The sequence below is a fragment of the Adiantum capillus-veneris genome, chromosome 1, assembly GCF_014529385.1.
Source record: "Adiantum capillus-veneris isolate H3 chromosome 1, ASM1452938v2, whole genome shotgun sequence".
Taxonomy (NCBI): domain Eukaryota; kingdom Viridiplantae; phylum Streptophyta; class Polypodiopsida; order Polypodiales; family Pteridaceae; genus Adiantum; species Adiantum capillus-veneris.
The window spans coordinates 66,277,991-66,298,400 of record NC_140931.1 but is presented as its reverse complement, the minus strand read 5'-3'; positions in this window follow the sequence as shown (position 1 = coordinate 66,298,400).

Sequence of the window (20,410 nt, the reverse complement as noted above, 5' to 3'; positions counted from 1 at the left end):
TGAATGTGAGGAGTCATTCCAAAAATTAAAAGATGCATTGGTATCTGCACCAATTCTAAAAGCACCAGATTGGTCAAAGATCTTCCATGTACATGTAGATGCTTCGGCATTTGCAATAGGCTGTATACTAGCACAACCAGATGAGGGAAAGACGGATTTTCCAATCAGTTATACTAGTAGACAACTCAACAGTGCAAAAAAGAATTTTACTACCACTGAAAGAGAAGGATTGGGTATGATATATGCCGTAAAGAAATTTCGGCATTACTTACTCGCGAACAAATTCACATTCTTTGTGGATCATCAGGCACTCTTATACTTAGTAAACAAACCTTGCAACACGGGACGAATTGTAAGATGGTTCATTGTGTTGCTGGAGTTCGATTTTACGGTAGTGGTTAAGAAAGGAAAAACTCATCAAAGAGCAGACCACCTTTCTCGATTACTACATGGCAAAAAAGCTACCGGAGTAGATGATGATCTCCCAGACGCATACCTGTTTAATATAGAGATGGTACCGAAATGGTCAGAGAAAATTATTCCGTTGCTGACATATGGAATGAATCTTGACAACAAACACACGGTGGAAGACATTAGACAAGCACGAAATTACACAATGCTTGCGGGAAGAATGTACCATCATGGAAACGATGGGATTCTAAGATTGTGTATAGTCCCAGAGGAGTACGAAGCATATCTAGAGGAGTCCCACACACAAACAGGGGGATTCCATAGAGGAAATCAAATGATGTATGCACAATTAAGAAGACTTGGAGTGTATTGGCCAGGAATGGCAGGCGATGTAGCCAATTACATCAAGAAATGTGACTTTTGCACATCCAATACCACTGTGGATTATGCCACATTATACCAAGTGACAATAGCACCCTCATGGAGTCATGCTATTGTGGATTATTTGACTAATAAGGAGCTTCCAGGAGATTGGTCTAAAGTCAGACAAAAGGCTTTACAAATTGAAGCGAATAGGTATACCATCATTAGTGACCAATTGTATAAAAGAGGAACTGATGACCAGCTGAGGTTAGTTCCTCATGAAAATGACTACTTTCCATTATTGGAACAGGCTCATGCAGGCATAGCAGGTGGTCATTTTTCAGCAGAGAGAACCGTAAAAATCATTGTGGTTGTAGGGATTTGGTGGCCGACCATGATTCAAGACGCAGCAGGATTCGTGAAAAGGTGTGATGAATGTCAACGCACTAAGGTACCAGTTAAAAGAGACGAAATGCCTTTAAGATCAATGATGAGTGCTCAAGCATTTGCTAAATGGGGATTGGACTTTGTTGGTCCTATCACTCCACCAGCGTATCGTTCACAAGCACAATATATCATAGTGGCCACGGACTACATGACCAAATGGGTGGAAGCAAAAGCCACAACGAAAGCAGACGCTAGAACCACGGCACAATTCTTATATGAATATGTGTTTACACGTTATGGCCTTCCAATTGAGCTGGTAAGTGATAGAGGGACACACTTTGTAAATGAAGTTATCCAACATCTCTTAAATGAGTTTATGGTAATTCATCGCAAATCTGCACCCTATCATCCACAAGCCAATGGCCAAGTGGAAGCGACCAACAAAGTATTGTGCACGATTCTCACGAAACTGGTTAGTGAAACAAGAACAGATTGGGATTAGATGCTCTATTCGGCATTGTGGGCTTATTGAGTTGCATATAAAACAACACTCAATGCTACACCATTTAATATGGTATATGGGTTAAATGCAATATTACCTATTGACTTTTTGATCCCCACACTAAGGGTAGCAAAACAGTTGGACTGGACGGGGCATGAACTTTCAGAGCGGTTAGAGGACCTTGAAAAATTAGATGAGTTACGACTCAACGCTGTAGCTGCCATCTATGCAAAAAAAAGACAACAGAAAGAGTTTTTTGACAAACATGTCAAGAACAAGGACTTTAAAACGGGCGACTATGTCTTAGTATACACCCTTAAACAGCATGCCAAAAAGATAAAGAAAAGGGGCATGGGACCTTATTTGATCCAAGAAATATCGTCCAGCGGAGCAGTAAAACTGTCGACACTAGATGGAAAAGAAATGCCGAACTGGATTAGTGGGTGTCGTTTAAAAAAATATCATCTCCCTTTAACACAGGAAATGTTGTTTCAACTGCATTATGGAAAAACATATAGACAGGAACAACAACGAATTCAAGACTAGGCACAACAAGAAGCAAAGGAACGGATTTCTAAACGAAAGCAGTTTCTCAGGACAATAAACATGGTCACCCCAATGATGACTGACGAATATCCTCTTTCAACATCCCAAACAATCGAAGCGGATATACAAAGCGACGAATTAGAAAAGACCATGATAGACCTTAGGGCTCAGGACGATAGCATCATCAACGACTTGGAAGATACATGGTGTAGTCCTTACATAAAAGCTTATGCAGGCACAAAACAAGTTGAAATCTATGCTTTGCTTGACACTGGAGCAAAAATGAATGTCATCAGCTTTGAGCTCTTTCACAAACTTGGACCAATGAAAACGATTCTAGAGACACACAGGTTGAAAGTAGCGTCGGGTGATGAGGTGACCACAATGTGGTCTATTATAATACCAATCACAGTGCAGGCACACCTATACACTACAAAATTCCATGTACTACCGCCAAGTAGGTCAGCAACTCCGTGTATCTTAGCAGTGTCATGGATGAAAGCTAACAGGGTATTCATTGATTTGGATACGAATGAGGCACTGTTCAGAAAGGAAAACTTTTTAGAACCCTTCTTATCATATAACCAATTCATATCAAGGAGGAAACAAAAATCAATACAACCGCAAAAATCTGTCCAACAACAAACAAAGTTTACAAGTCCAGCAACGTCTTATCAAAAATCAGCAACCATGCAGGGAACCAGGCAAGTTTGGGTACGGCGTACAGATCTAACCGAGGCACAATTACATCAAAAGCGGCAATACAAAGTGTGGATAAGGCGCGACAGCCTAATTCCTATAAAAGAGGAGTTTGAAGAACAGACACAACACCGAAAGCCAGCAAATCTACAGAGAAACATAGTCAATCTATCAAATACGCAACGGACTATATTGGTATGGAGGCCAAAAGTGCCAATTCAAAACGAGCCAACAACAAAAGAAGGGCGGACAAAGATGACAATCGTGCAGCTATCTACAATCGTCAAGGTCAAACAACATCATACAAATAGCACGAGGAAACAAACAAAATCAACAACGAAAACTACAAGGATGTATCAGACACAAATCATCAAGGCAGCAAGAGAGAATGTTCCACCAGATACCACAATAGCGATTTCAAAGGAACCACATACGCCAATTCAAAACCAGTGGAAAACAATCAAACAACGGGCGGCGGAGTTACAACTACTACTTGCAAAGAAAATCTGCCAGCCAATTCAAGATACCACAGGAAACCTCGACGACAAATGTCAATAAGCGAATCGCTTATACCTTCCTCTTGCACTGCATACATTCTTTCTACATGCATTGACCGTACATGCATATAGGGCTATATTACAAGGCCTGCATTAGCACGAGTTCAAACCCATGCACAACACATACCCTTGACGATACCCTATCGTCCGGGAGGACTCCGACTAGGAGGGGGGGAGGCATTCCAAATGCAGACTCATCATGTCATATATTAGAGGGCAATGTTTGCGAGCAATTTTTCAACCATTTTTGCGTTTTATTGTGTGATTTTTGGAAAAAGAATATGCCCTCATAATTAATCATAATCGGGGACCAAATCATCATTCATGAGCCCCAAGGGATATGTACAGACTATAAAGAGAGTCAAATCTAGCCAAAAACTGTCTAAAAACAGCAAAAAAATAGGCCAAGGTTGACGATAGTGAGCGAGATTGTACATAGACGAGATAAAAGTGAGCTACAAAGTGTTTTGCTTCTCATTGGTATTTTTCTAGGTTAGAATTGCTATTTTCGGGTTATTTTGGGATTTATTTGCATTATTTTAGCCATTTTCTAGCAAAAATTATAGAAAAAAATCCGCAATCCTTATGGAAACACAAAAGAAGAGACGCCTGATCAGAGCAAGGTAAAGAAGACACAGAAAAAATAAGGATTGCAAAGGTGACAGAGCAAAATGACCACCGTCATGAAGGGACCTCCAAAAGGAGAAATCTACAAAAATGGTAAAGAGAAACCGAAGTCCAAATCAAGAAATTTGTGAGCCTAAACCGCATCTCGCAAAAAGTTATGGCCACAGGTAAAAGATGGGAAAATTTGGTGTCGGAATCTCGATTACATATAGAGAGACTAGGCTAGAAATCCCTCATTTGAGTCATTTTCCACAGTGAGAGAGAGAGAGCTCCCTACAGCAGTTGAGAATTCTAGGAGCTCATCCATCGCGCACGGTCGCCAGATCGACATCAGATATGAGAGGTATGCTCGTCAACACTGACTCTAAGTGTTGTTTACTTCAGTTAGTCGCAAAACCTAGCCGGCATCACAATCACAACCTGTGCACACATACGGTAGAATGGTTGTTAGGGAGACCTAGAGGCCACCAAATGGGACCAAAAGTGAAAGGCACAATGCTAATAGCTTAGGGATCGAGCCTATGACCTCGGTAAGCGTGAAGGAAGCCGCTCAGAAAACCCTAATTTAGCAGGACCTGCAAATGGACGACAAAACCAAGGTGATCGGAAAGAAGCCAAAATTCATAGACAGCAAGCCAATGACCTCGACAAACCGACTAAAGGGTTAGATTATGAAAAAGTTCGTCAAAACGGAGCCTAAAGTCCCTATCTGACAAAAACCGCACAAAGCTTCACGATACTCTAACGGGCCGACCAAGTGACAAAATTACACCAAATTCAACAAGGAACATCCAAAGGAGGTCAAATACGAGATGGAATGTGTCCTCAGGAAAAAAAGTTCTTCCACTAGGGCAAATGCCGGCAACAGGCCAGAAAGACGTCCAAATGGTCGTTCTTAGTGTTTCAAACACCAAAACAATAACCGACTGCTTGGATGGAAGGTCAAAAGGAAGTAGAAGACAGCCAGAATCATACAAAGACCAAAAGGAACCGCAACTATCACCTAAGTGGTCTACTTCGACTTCAGGACCAGCTAAGTGCTACAAACAGGGAGTACATTCTGCTAAATTGATTAAAACTTGATGTGTGTGTCTAGGAGGGCCTATTAACACCATGAATGTCAACTAACATCAAAAAACTGGTAAAAATGACAAAGTGCCCAGTCTATCACGATAGACTTGAACTTGCACTTAGATAAGGGAAACTTTGACTTTGGCTTCATGAGGGGTGCTAACAAGGAATGTTAACCACCAATATCAAGTCAAAGTGCCAGAAAAATCTATTTTGGCCAAAAAGCTCAGTCTATCGCGATAGACTTGCTGCAACAATTTTTGGGGGGAAAGACTTTTCAAATTTTTATAAGCTAGACTTGGGGAAGAAAATAAAGGCAGTACACCAAATTTGGTGCCAAGATGGACTCATATAGCAAGCTGAGAAAGACATGCAGACAACTCAAAGTCAGAACAGAAATTCTCAAGGGCAGACAGGTAAAATTTACATGTAAGGGGTCAAGAAACTTTGCATCAACTGGGAGAAGGCAGACAGATGGTCACAAAGCCAGAAAATGACAAATTGGCACTAAGTCCCAGTCTATCGCGATAGACCAAGCAAAGGGATACTGGACCATCTTATCAAAAATCTGAATTAGCAGATGTCTTCAAAATGATGCAAGATGACCACCCACTAAGTTTGAGCCCAAAAAAACACAAAATGAAGGAGATAGACCAACATCTCTCTAAAGGGAATCTGGAAAATTGGGAGTTGATCCAAAAAGGGGTCACTTGACATTCATTTGAGATGAAAAGGGGATCAGACCATGTGCAAGGTATGGGAAACCAAGTGGTGGAGTCACAACTGCAAAAAAGGACCCATATCAAAAAAATGTCAGTCTATCGCGATAGACTAAGAAAAAGTAGCAAAGGGACAGATTTTGAGCTTTGGCTTATGGAGTGACCTTACCTGCCATGAGAGAATACACCACACAAAGTTTCAAGGCATTTGGACTTGTTCTCCTTCACTAACAACATCAATTTAAAGCCGCCAAAGTCGCACAATGGAAGAAATTGTCTATCTGCTAACATTTTATCTTAACTAATCTTGGGATTAAGAAGGCTCATCTAGATACATGATTAAGTGGTAATCAATTTAGGAGAGTAGTACTATGTTGGTGCATTAACTGATAATTGTGATGACAGGATCTATGGAGGCTTCTCAAGGAAAAAGAAAAGACAAGAACCTGGCAACAGAAGGTGCAGCACCCTATGCACTTCTACCCAATTCTTTAAAGCCAGCAGCCACATGGATACCTGCAGATGTGAAACAAGCAGCGGCCTTTCAGATATATCAAGGTTCATATGTGGATGACAAAAGAAACTTAGTGGATACGGTGATGATTCCCAAGGAGGCAGAGAATTACTTGAAAAGATCACCACAAAGGTCATGGCTCAAAAAAGCCGGCTTGTGGAACTTTGTGTCACTACCACCGATAGGGATAGATTTCAAGAGGGTACAGCATCTAATAGAGACTATCCAAGAAGATGGAACTTGCAGAGTGGCAGGCATGGATAATGAAGTGATGGAGATCCAGATCACCAAAGAGATCATCAAAGAGGCATTGAAACTGTCAGATCAAGGAGCAAACATGAGAGAAAGAAGGAAAAATCTCACAGTTTACTTGCAAAAGTCCAAACTACCTTCTTTCGAACTCATAGCAAACCCAGAAGTAAGAGAGCTGACACAGATCTACAGTCAGTGTTTGTTGAGCTACAGCAAAAGGCTGCCAAGATACACTACACCTCACGGGAGCATCTCAACCACATTGACATGGGCTATGGGAATGACCCGTGAGTTCTACATAGATCACGTGTCATATCTGTTTGAAGAAATGACAAAGCTAAGGCAGGACAGACCCAATTACATTGCAGGAGGAGAAGTCCTAACCATAGTAATATACCATGCCATAGGCGCGGCAGATCAGTTGCCACCTACCCCTCATCAGAACGACTGGCTAGTATTAAGGGAAAATAGCGAAGACGGATCACAAAGGAAAGTACCGGCATCTATTAATACCATTGGAGGACGCAAGCTGGAAAGAGTGACAAGAAGTACACAAGAAAAGATGGCTGAAGAAAAAAGAATTGAAGAGGAAGAAGCCCGACTAAAGAAGTGAAAATCGAAAAAGGAAAACAACACCAGGTTGCAGAAGATAGCAAAGATGGAAAGGATGCTAGAGGGGTTTGCTCTAGAAAGATCTCTACGAGGCGATGTAGGCGCCACTTGGAAACCATCTAGTAGCACTTTCACACTGAGAACAAAGAATAGAAACAACCCAGATTTTGAGCTAGACTGGTTCGAGAAATACATCCAAGAAAGAAATGCGAGGGATGAGCCAGAACTGCTACTAGAAGAGGAGGATCTCCAAACTTTGAGAGATCAGTTGAGGCCGACTTCATGTGATCAGGAGACACCGCCGCCATCTCCAAGGCCAGATACAAGTGAGAGGCAATCTAGCCCACCTGCTGAATCTACTTCGCATTCAGGAAGCTCACATTGAGATGATAGAGTTCACACACCGCCCAGTGAATAGGAAGAAGAATAAGGAACAGATAGACGCCAAAACACTGGAACCATATCACAAAGTGATAAAGGCAAGCAAAAGGTGGTGGATCAGTCTAAAGATAAAGCTTCCTCCTCTCAAGAAATTGAGCTGGAAGCTACTATAGATGAAGATTTGCAGTCAATGGCGACAATACTAAACCGAACAAGACTACACAGTCAATGGTTAGCTTATCAGAACCGGTCCAACAAAATGAAGCTACAAAATACTGATGAGGAAGTTCAGAGACTGCAAGAGTAAAGGGAAGACACTCTAAAGCTGATCAGCATCAGAGATACTGAAATATTGGGGCTCAAAGGCACAGTAAATCTTCTCAAGGACAATTTACAGGAATCGGAAGACTTCAATGCCATATGTGAAGATACAATAAACGTGTTCCTTGAAGATGTCAGTGAAAGAGACGAACACATCCAATAGATGGAAAAGGAAAAGCAAGATGCGCTAGAGGCCATCACAAGTTTGCAAGTCTTCATCGATGACTTACAAATTGAAGTCAAAGATTTAAGAGCAGTAACAGATATCCAAGCAAGAGAAATCGAACGCGCTAAAAAGCAAAAAACGTCGCTACCAACAACACCAGTAGTCCATCCAGAAGAAGAAGTGGCTGCACTAAAGAGGGAGTTGGAGTTAGAAAGAAAACAGCGTTTAATGATTGCTGAAAGTGCGCTTAGAGCAGAAGGTGAACTACAAAGACAAATTTCAGATTTGCAAAGTGAACAACAACAAGGACCAGCTCCTGACAGTGAAATGGAAAGCATTGTTTCCAAATCACTCAGGGAAGAAAATGAAAACCTGCATATCAGGTTAAAACAGTTAGAGGAGTCGGCCGCTAAAAAAGACATGGAATTTCAAGCTCTACAAATCAATAGTAGAACAATGATCGCACAAATCGCAAGTCTACAAAGTGCAAGGCAGCACCAAGGACAGGGACGAGTGCACATGGAGCCAGTAACAACGAATTTGGCTGGACTCGCCGAAGTTTATGGGGGTCAAGATGAGTATGACGAAGATTCAGATGAACAGGAGGCACATACGCAGACTGATCAAACCGGCTCCAAAGACCAAGAGACAGAAGAAGATTCAGTCACGAAGATGGAAGAGCAGAGGCTAGCCGAGCAGATGGAAAAGCAAACAGAAATGATATGGTACAAGGCTATGCAACTCTAAAAGGAGTTGCTACAAGGGCTTTCCAAATCGGGCAGAACAGCAGCAGAGCTACGGCAAGAATGGAATGCGCCTATGTTACCTTATGCTCTGCTGAAGTATGAGACTCTAACACATCAACGGCATCTCGAAAAAGAAGAACAAGTGCCAGTATTTGAAGGAGAAGTACAAGATAGGGAACGGAAAAACAGAATAGTGGACAGCCAGCCAAAGTGGAGGCGTCAATGGCTATTGGACCATCCTCATAACTTGATCCACTTCGTCAACGCACCGCCTGAGCTGAGGAATGACAGAACGTTTTGCCCAGCTCCCCGAACATACACCTACAGCCAACATAAAGCACTACAGAGCAGAAATCCGACATGGCTGAATTATCCAGTAATGCCAGGGCCAGCAGAGGGAGAGAGAATATCCGGTTCTTACATGGTGAAAACCCTGCAAGTCACCATAGCAGAATTCGGAGGCTCTCCTGACCTATCCTGCAAGATGCTATGTAAAATAGCTCGCACATTTTTGGCCTGTCTCACAACCTTCTCAGAAAGCTGGACATCAGAGTATATGAATACTGAAAGAAGCATCTCAGAATTGTCATACGATCTAAGTGGGCCACCGACAAAGCCAGTATTGTATGCTTATTTCAAACGGCTGATGTTTCTGCCAAGCTACCATCTCCAGACATTTGAAGAAGCATTTTACACGGGCTTCTTCATGTATAAGTAAAAAAAATTTGGCCCATTAATGGCAAGTGACTCTATGCGCTATGATGCGTTTCTACAGCAAATCACTCAAGAAAGGCGACAACGACAATAAAGACAAAGACGATCATGTCGTGGTAGACATGAACTAGGAGGGGGGGAGTGTTGGAGCCCCATTGGTCCAACTGTTGTAATGAGCCCATTTGTAAAGCATATCAAATTCCATTTTTTATGTCAAAGACGTCTTATCACTTTGATCCATTCGTCTGGATTATGTAAATATTAGTCAGCTAGTCAAGACTCAGAATTATTCCCACTTTTGTAATCATGAGCAAGAGAACCCCATGTACATTTTTTGAGCTAAGGTGACTAAAGTATAAAAGTCACCTTAGAACCATTTTTTCAATAACATTTGAATTAATCATGTGTCGTACGAGTCTGAGAGAGAGAGAGAGAGAGTGAGTGTGTCTTATCCTCTTCGCTACGCGCTTCTCCCTCAGCGAATTCACGACGCGACCACACCACCGCGATAGTCTCTCCAAGAGCTACGCGCCCACGCCACGCATTCGCCGTTTCGAGTTGATCATGATCGATTCTTCCTTGAGCTTGTTTTGCTTTTAAGTAGCACAAACGGTGTCTGTTTTCAATAATCAAGTGCTTCATGGAATGAGAAAGAGATTAGCTACACATAGATATTGATAAACTTAAGTTTCGCCCACTTTTGGATTATGACCTGTTGGTCTATCGCGACAGCATTCGCGATAGCTAGGGTTCAAATCTAGTGAGATTAGACTTATAGGTAAGTATGTCCTAGTGAGAGGATGGTGCCTAGTAAGTTTGATGCGATTCTGAGTTCATTGGACGTGTAAACTGTGTTCTGAGAGTTAAGGGATAGGGTGGGTTGCATTCTACCAGGGTTAGTGATTGATGCATCATAAAAGTGCGTATGTGTAGATTGGTCTCAGCCTGACAAGCTAACGAGATTGTCTACGTGCACCTACGGGTTAGTCGTGTCATCGGATGATAAGTATGTTGTCTGTGTCGTGCTCGTGAGTATGAACAGGGGAGTAGTTAAGCCCTAAAACAGTTGTTTGGGTGAGCATACGTTGTCCGATTTTTCATTGCAGCATATCCACGCGTTCACATTGAGTAGAACTACACATTAGGCACATTAGATTTCTGAAACGAAGACCTGTAGATTTCGGCCAGACATCCTATGTGTTTCTGCACCGTGTGTTTTGGGTCGGGATTTTGGTTCATAGACCTTAGGGAGAGTGACCTATTGGTATTAGTAGGGTCTCCGTCAAGTTCTATGGTGTTTCTAGATTGTTTGATGGGTGTTCGGCTCTAGAAATCATTGTAGGAAGTTTCCTCTCTTGCACTCTTGAAGGCTGTGACTTAGACAATTGGTAGAGACCTCTGTAGGAATTAGTTAGGAGTCGGTCAAGTGTAGGTTGACACCTTATACTTGCTTCCGCGCGCCTACGGGTCGAGCTTCATCCTTAGCTGACATTACATGTTAGGTGAGTTCTCGTTGTGCTGACGTCCGTCGCTACGTATCCGTCCAACATTGGCGCCGCTGCCGGGGACGAAAACCTTAGGTAGGTGACCGAGACTAATCCTTGAGGATTGGGATTTTTGGCTTGCCAAGAGTCTCGCTTTACATTTAGATAGGATCAGAGGGTGGAGGACTCTCTATGTCTTAGAGGAAGTCTAGGAAGTGTGTGTCTGGCCTAGATCCTTCGACTTAGGTAGACGAGGTTGACTTAGGTAGTTCTAGGTAGTAGTCGATTCCTAGAGTAAGAGTTGGAGTGGTAGAAGCCATGAGAGGAGAGCTTGAGAGTCCGGAGAGGCCAAAAAGCAACCAAAAACACCATTATCACCATTTCACATGATAGGTAGGAGTAGAGTAAGTAGGACATCATGATTCAGGATCTAGAGCATTTCATGCATGTACACTTGCTTGGTAGAATCATTACAAGTTTGTAAAAGACGCAAAAGTGTGTTTGAAAGCCTAATTGAAGTCCAAAAGTTATTGTGAGTGTTTCTGATAGATCTATAGACCATCAGGAGCATTCCTGTCAGAAAAAAACTTTAATTTTAAGCAAGAGACATCCTACGCGTAGGATGTCTACATGCTAATCTGGGAAGAATTTTGGGATTTTGAGTTGACCAGTGTGTTCAAAAGGTAGGGTTTACCCTAATTTCAACTGGAAAGTGGAAATTTGGCCATATCTTGACAGGATAAGGTCAGATAGACTGAAATTGCCAGACATCCTACCCAAATAGTGCCAAAACATTATTTTGGGACCAAAACCATAAGATGGCTGCATGAGCATGTCTTGCATGATATATTGAGTGACTGAAAGGGGTTTCACCTCATTTGGGTAAGAAAATTGGGTTCAAAGCGGACTTTAGCACTTTTGACTGAAAAAAGCAAAAACAGCTGAAATTTGGGACGTCCGTCGCGGCGTATCCGTCCAACAATGATACAACATGTCCTCTTGTCCTACACTTACTTGAGGAGCATTCTATCCTTCACTTGCAAGCACCCCAATTAGGTGAGGGACGTTTTGCAAATGTGAAACAAGTTTCAATGGCCCATCCTCTCTTCAAAGATCATGTCTATGCGGTAAAGATCTACAAGGACCAGATAGGAAGCAAGCCAACATTACAAATTGTGCTAGAGGAGGCCACTGCTACAATTGTTAAGCATTGTGGCATGATATTGCTCCGTGTTCTTGTTCATTATATCAAAAGGCCTATGTGATCTTCAAGCTTTGGAATGGAGGTCACCTTGAGTAGTGAAATCAGGCATGTCCTCATGAGGGAAGCAAGCCTGCAATCAGAGAGTTTCAACACACATCTGGAACTTTACAACAATTCACAGACAACATTTTACCGATCTGCAACGCTCTTCTGCAGATGATGAAATTCATGCATAGTCACGACTTCATTCACAATTATCTACACACTAGAAATATTCTATTGCATTTTGGCGAGCGAGGAGTGTATGCGGACTGGGGACAAAGTACACCATCAAACACTTTGGCAACATTTCCCAAGCTGCCAAATCTCACCCCTCAGCTCAATTTGAACGAGATTATCCATAGACTGCCCCTGAAAATATCAGCACCAATCCTCCTCCTTTCACCAAATCATCTGATATATATAGTCTCTCATATATTCTTAGACGCTTGGTTGCCTGTATTCCATAGCCCTCTGAGGTTCTCAAGTGCAATTTTTTGTGAAATGTAAATGAACATCTTGCCAGTGGAAAATTCTCCAAACCCTTAAATACACCTAAAACATGGGATTTAAGCCTTTGTTTGAATGGAACCCACAATGTTGGCTATCATGTTGTAACCAAATCTAGATTGAGGCCTGTTGATGATTAGACCAGTAACAAACCTTTTTGTCATTAATGGTGTGCAATGTGTGGTGATATTTCAAACTACATCTTTATTCGTATTGTCAGTTACGTCTTAAAAGTTCTTCAAGTTAAGGTTTTAAAGTATTTCAAGTTGGATCGCTAAAATCCTCTAAACCATATCTCTTTTCTAAGTGCTAAGACCTGTCTCATTAAAGTTTATTATTTTGCCGTCTTTGTGAGTGTGAATGCGTTGAGTAGAGTGTGAGCATGTTTGCTATGTGACTGTGTCATTTGAAGGTGTTTATTGAGAGGACAAGGGTCCTATGCATGCCCTAGGATATAGGGAGGCAATTTTGTGTGTGTTGGGCATGTTTCCCATTCCCCCTTTCCACCCCCTAATTTCTTTATTGGGGAAATTCCAAGTGGTTGACGACACTAAAGTCAAGACCACAATCTTCCAAAAGAGTCGTGGACTTTACATTAGCAAAGGGAAATCATCGAGGTATTAAAGAACCTACAGACGGACACATTCTTCAGGCTACCTCCATGGAGGTTAGATTTCCATAGAGCTCACAAAGTTTTAAGTTCCATACAGTACAATGGAGAGGCCACATTGACAGATAAGGATGGAGCTATAGTAAAGTCAAAGTCATGGGTGACCAAATCAACTAAGCCCTCTACCTTCCTCTAGGCGACCATAACCTGTTGCTATTGAAGACAAAGGCAATAGATAATGACAAGTCTTTCATCAAGCAGCAAGGACACAAGTTCACCTACAAGGACCTTGTTTACTCAAAGATAGAGCTACCATTGCAACTAATTTTATAGCATTTGAAGGTTCAAAAGACTCCAAGGTATACCAAGTCAAACCTACCTATAGCAATTGTAATGGCAATGGGGCTTGTAGAACAAAGAGTCATCCATTGCGATTTGGCAAATATATATTGGAGAATCTTGTCAAAGCCAATCTCAAGAGCAGTGGTAGAAACAAAACGTACATGAATGTGGGGCCAATGTTGACAAGGATAGCATACCAAGCATTAGGGATGATCGACCAACTACTACCTGCTGCTAAGTCTCAACTCAACCTTCTACACAAAGCTAAACATGCAATCTCGGTGGTAGGAAGTTTCTCATCTACACCTATCAAGAGAAGAACAAGAGGACATACCTACAAAAGGAAGGTATCACATAGCAAGGCCACCAAGTCAAACATACAATTAAGTGGAGAAATCAATCTTGGACATGGAGATGTACCATCAAAATTCCAGTCCACGATAGAAGAAGAGGAAGAGGAAGATGACATAACCATTTTCCTAGTGAGAAACAAAGGAAATCAAAAGGAGCACATACCCATTACTCAAATACAAAGATCCATGGTAGAGGCCCAAACTCTAAGAGAGGAACACGTGTTAAGTGGGCATAATCTATTACGTCAGAATTATTATGTTGGAGTTACTGAATCGGATATGCTGAGTTGGATATCCTTAGTCTCATGTTTTACCAAGAACTTATTTTGAGTAGTTACAAATGTTTGGCGTTACTTACTTCAACGAATTTTTGAGTGTGCCTTATGGGACATTACTATAAGTCATGTAGTCAAGCTTTGGGCAATGTAACTTTCTTCATGAATCAAATCTCTGTTAGGTCTTTTGTCATGACTAAATTACTTTGTGTTGTGCTCTTTTCACTCTGAAGTTATCTGTATGTAATCTCTTGTTATGATTGAGTTGTTCTTTGTGTATTTCATGTTGTATGAGGGTATTCAGAGTGATTTCTTTATGTGTTGAAGATCCAGAACACATTTGGAGATCATATTGTGCCTGTGTGGCTATTGATCCTGATGTATTTTTATGTCAGCCTTGTGTGAGTCAGTTTTTGTGTTTCATTGGGAGATGATGCATGTCAAAGAGACCAAGAAGAGTATCTTAAGTTTATTATACTAGGGCTCAAGCCCAAGCAGGAAGCATTGATCCATTTAACTATGAGCAAGTCATAGATGGATCTGAAGAAGCATCTGTCACTAAATTGCAGCCAAAGAATCAGGTAAGGAAGAGTTCAGGAGCACCAGAAGGAAGGAAGGAGAGGAAATTGGTGGGATATTTACTCTTGATAGCAAGTTCTACAAGCAATAGAAGAAGACTCCTCTTTAACCCACTGCAGGTATCTACCAGGCAAAGACCTACAAGAGTACCTCATCCTATCCCAATGGCTCAAGCACCTGCTACCCTAAAGTCAAAGCAACCAAATTTAGGGGCATGTCCATTGAAGATGTTGATTGTCATGTGGCTCAATTTGAGATCAAGTGGAAAGCTAGTGGACATCAGGCTTTGTATGAAGATGACATAAAGGTGCAGCAATTTGCAGCAACATTGGAAGGCAAAGCCATGAGTTGGTTTAGCCAATATGGTATTGCACATTTTGCAAACATATGTTGCACTCACAGTAGCCTTTTTACAAAGATTCAAAAAGGAGAATACTCCAACAAATGTTTTGAAGAAAATCAAGGATAACATGCAGGGAAATATATTGGTGGAGGATTGTGGTTAAAAATTCAAATTTTTGGTTGACAAATTACTAGGCAATGAAAGCCACATATGAAACGTTAGCATTTTATTTTTTGAAATGTTTAAGAAAAGGACTAAAGAATGTTGTAGCAAACATTGATATTGTAGGTGGTTTCAACAATTTGATTATAGTTGCAGCTAGAGTTGAGAAAAGGTTGTCCATGACCAAGCCTTGAAGCAAGAGTAGGGGTAGCTCTGATTCAGAAGAGGACTCAAAAGTTAGGCCTGAAACTAAGAGAGAAAGTTATTCAAAAGAGTCATCAGATAGTCAAGCTGAAAGCAGCAAAGCAAAGAAGAAGAGGATGCAGAGTGATAAGAAGAAAAAGGATAAGAAATACAAAGAGGAGGATTTGGTCACTCAATTGAAAAAATTGGATATTCTGTGGTAGCTCCAAAGGAAGAGTATTATTGCCACATTTGTGAAAGAGAATGGTATAATATAGCACGATGTTGGTATAATCCTAATAATAGGAGAAGTACAACTCTTAATGCAGGTAGAGGAAGAAATGGTGCTAAAACTAATCAAGTAGCTCCATTCAGAGGAAGACCACCATTTCAGATACCTCTTAGATCTCCAAGACCGCCTTGGAGAAATGAAGACAATAATCAAAGAAGACCACTAGGAGTGATGCCATGTGTTTATTGTGGTCAACTAGATCACTACGTTGGTTTGAATAGTGGCCTTTTGGGTAAATCATAGAGGGGAAAGAGGAATTCTAGTAGTACCATATAATCAAGATAGCCAGCAAGCTATGCCACAATAGCATTAATAGAATTAGTCACAATCTCAAGGAAATGTGATAATAATTGATATAATTGACCAACAAGAACCATAGGATATAAATGAAGAAAATTAGGAGCAGCTTGTCAAGGAGCATTGTGATGAGTAGGCATGTGCGAGTAAGCAATGTGTGGGAAAGTTAAGATGTTGATGTAATGGATGTCACTAGATCTAAATCGAAAGGGCCAATTGATTGGAAAGAGCATAAGGGAATTAGATCAAGTTCAGAAGGAGCAAAAAATCAATTCTAGAGGATATAACTTCAGACATTCAGGTTGATCAGTTGAAGTAGCAGTATGAAAGACATAAAGTGAAAAGGGATGAAAGGGCTAGTTTGAGGTATTGATTAACTCTCCATTACAATTTTCATTAGATCAGTTTTGTCATATACAATTCCTGCTTTCAAAGAGAGGTTATTAAATAGACTATTACCAAGGGAATATCCAATTCAGGCAAGCCACATAGTTGAACTAGCAGTACATAACATTGATCCAACGGATGTGGATTTTGTAGTTCTTGTTTTAAAGGTGGTTTTTCAAGGTAGTTTTTTTAAGAAATTATTGTTGGATGGAGGATCTGGAGTCAGTATTTTGGTTGAGATAGTATATCACAAAATGAAATTGGGAAAACTAGAACCAGCACCATTTCAGGTGAAGATGGCAGATCAGAGGAGGGTTCAACTCTAAGGGATTTTGAGGCATCAATCCATTCAGATTGCACATATAAATTTTCAGGTGAACTTTGTTGCTCTAAAAATGGAGCAAGGTGATGCTTCTTATAAGATGTTACTAGGGAGACCTTGGTTTAGATTGGCTAAAGTCAAGTAGTATTGAGGTGAGAATAAGGTTGTCTTGAAGAAGCATAAATAGGTAATTAAAATTCCTATGTTGGGTGGGAGGAACATCCCTTTCAAGGAGAGACCTTTGTATGCTCAAACCATTAATCTGATAGAGGAAGTTGACGATGATAAGAAAGAAGCATTTTTTAAGGCTAATCCAACTAATATACATGTATTTGAGGTTGATATAGAACGAATCTTACAAAAGGAAGATGAATTAGATGAGTTGGATTCATACCTAGTTCTTGGGCAAGAAACACACGAATCAGAGTTAGTATAGATGATGGATCAGAATGTGGCCTTAGTTCCAAGGAAGTTGTACAATAGGAGAAAAAAGAGGCAAGAGATTTGGCTGAGAAGATATACAGCAAAAGGTTTGGAGAATCAAGCAGAGTTAAGCAAGATGAGTTAAAGGAGCTCAATTTGGGCACCAAGGAAGATCCAAAGATATTGAGGGTCAGTATTCATGTGGATGGATAGTTTTTTTAGGATCATCCTGATTTGCATCAACACAATATCAGCCTCAAAGAGGATGCAGTTTTGATTATGCAACAAAGGTACCAGATGAATCCAAATTTTGCGTAGTAGGTCAAGCAGGAACCTGACAAGTTGTTGGTTGCGGGGTTTATTAAACCAATTCATGAGGTTAAATAGTTGTCATGCATCATTGTGGTACCCAAGAAAAATGGTAAGATTAGAGTATGTGTTGATTACAAAAGGCTGAATGTAGCCACTATCACTAATGCATTTCCAATGCCATTTTGTGATGCAATATTGGATGCAGTTGGATGTTAAAAGATGTACAGCTTTTTGGATGGTTTTTTAGGTTACAATGAGATTAAGGTTTCTAAGGAGCATCAACACAAAATAGCTTTTATCACAAACTGGGAAGCTTTTGCTTCTACAGTCATGAATTTTGGGACTTAAAAATGGACCACCGTCATTCAATTTCATAGCCTATAAAACATTTGAACCTTATTTATAGGATTTTATGAGACATTTTGTGGATGATTTTTTTGGATCTCGCAGGAAGGATTTGCACCTGCATCATCTTAAGTTGTGCTTTGAAAGGTGTAGGATGTTCAAAATGTGCCTTACCCCTTACAAGAGTGTGATTATTGTCAGGAGTGGAGTTCTCTTGGGTCATGTTGTTTCCCAAGAGGGAATGTCTATTGATGAGAAGTAAATTGAGATTATTATGCAACTAAATCTCTTCAAAATGTGAAGGAAGTGAGCATGTTTTCTAGATAGGTTAAATGGAATGCTAGGTACATCAGAGTTAGCAAATGTTTGCATGCCTCTCACTTATGTGAACTTTGTTTGAGTTAAACCTCAAGAGAAGTCATTTCAAATGCTGAAAAAAATGTTATTAGTAGCATCAATATTACAGTCTCTAGATTGGACATTACCTTTCCTTCTTTTTTTTGATGCATTGGATATGGCTATAGGATCTATTCTTATGGAGGAAAGAGTTAGGGGATGGTTCAAACATGTGTACTATGCTAGTAGAGTGTTAACACCATTTTGTGACTGAAAGAAAATCTCTTGGATGGTGTGTGCTTTAAACACATTCAGGCATATTTGTTGAGCAATAGAGTGGTTTTTCATGTTGGCCACCAAGCATTGTTGTATACGATTAAGAATCCATTGCTAACAGGGAGATTAGCTAGATGGATGTAGTTGTTGCAGGAGTTTGATTTTTTTATTGTTCACACTCTAGGTAAAGAGCATGTTATAGCAAATTACTTAAGCAGAATTGAAACTGGAGAAGAGACAATAGGTGTTAAAGATGATCCCTGATGCTGAGTTGTTTGAGGTCCAAAATGCAATATGTGAGTCATGGTATGACCAAATGTTGATATTCTTGATATATGGCACAATGCCTATAAGTTTTACAGGTGATCAAAGAATAAAATTTTCCCTTAAAATTAGACCCTTTTTGGTTATAGCAGGAGCTTTATATAGAAAGTGATTGATCAAGTGATTTTGAACAGAAAGATGTATTGTAGTTAAGCTCATTCAGGAGTAGCATGTGGACACTTTTCACGAGACATAACAAGTAAAAAGATGTTGCAAGTTGGAGTATGGTGACCTACTATGTTGAAGGATGTCCATGAGCATGCAAAGGGTTGTGTTATTTTCCAGAAGCTTGGTCAGCTTGATTCTAGGGATAGGATTTATAATCATCCTATATTACCTTTGGAACCCTTCCAAAAGTGGGGATTGGATTTTGTGAGACCTATAAAGCCCACAACAAACAAGGCATGCAGATACATTCTGGTTGCTACATACTATTGTACCAAATTGGTGGAGGATGTAGCTCTTAATGATAACAAATCTTAGAGTGTAGCTAGATTTCTTTATCATAATATCATGAGTGACCAGGTTTGGTTGTCCTGTGGAGCTAGTAAGTGATAGAGAAAGCCATTTTCTTAATGAGGTGATTTTTGAATCGACAAAAACTCACATGATCATGCATAAGAAATCTACATCTTATCATTCTCAAGCCAATGGACAAGTTGAGAATACAAATAAGACTTTGGTCATAATGCTGAAGAAGATTGTACAGGAAAATCAGAAAGACTAGGATCAAGAATTGGATTCAGCATTGTGGTCTATCAAAACACCTTTCAAGGTAACAACAGGTATGACTCGATTCAAATTGGTGTATGGTCTTGAAGTTGTAGCTCCCATGGAGTTTGTGGTGTCAAGCCTCAATGAGTGCAGAAAAAATGATTCCTAAGTTGTCAATCAAATACCATAGCAAATATGTGATGTAGTTGGAAGAGGACAAGCTAGTCAATTCTTACATCACTGTGGTAATTCAAAGAAGGAGAAAAGCATGGGTCAATATGAATGTTAAATTTAAGGTCTTCTAGGTTGGAGATTGGATAATGATGTATAATTCTAGATTAGGTCCATATCAGATTGTCCAAGATTTGGGCTAGGGTACATTTATTGTAACTAATGTTTTTGGTAACAAGGTTGAGAAGCATGTTAACAGATTCAAAAAGTTTCAGGGTAAATACCCTCATCTAGATTGGCCAACAGCAATTTGAGTGGAACCAACAAAGATTATAGAATGTCAGATTTCCTTATCAACAACAGGGTAATGATTAGTATACACAGAGCAGGAGAGTTATTCTTTATGACCCAGTATTAGTAGCAAGGTGTAGTAGTACAATTCAGGATTAGTTTCAAAGGGTATGGAGTCCAGTCAATAATCCGAGATAGCAGGTTTTTGAGTGCTTAGAATACTAGGGTCTAGATTGCTCACTCGAATT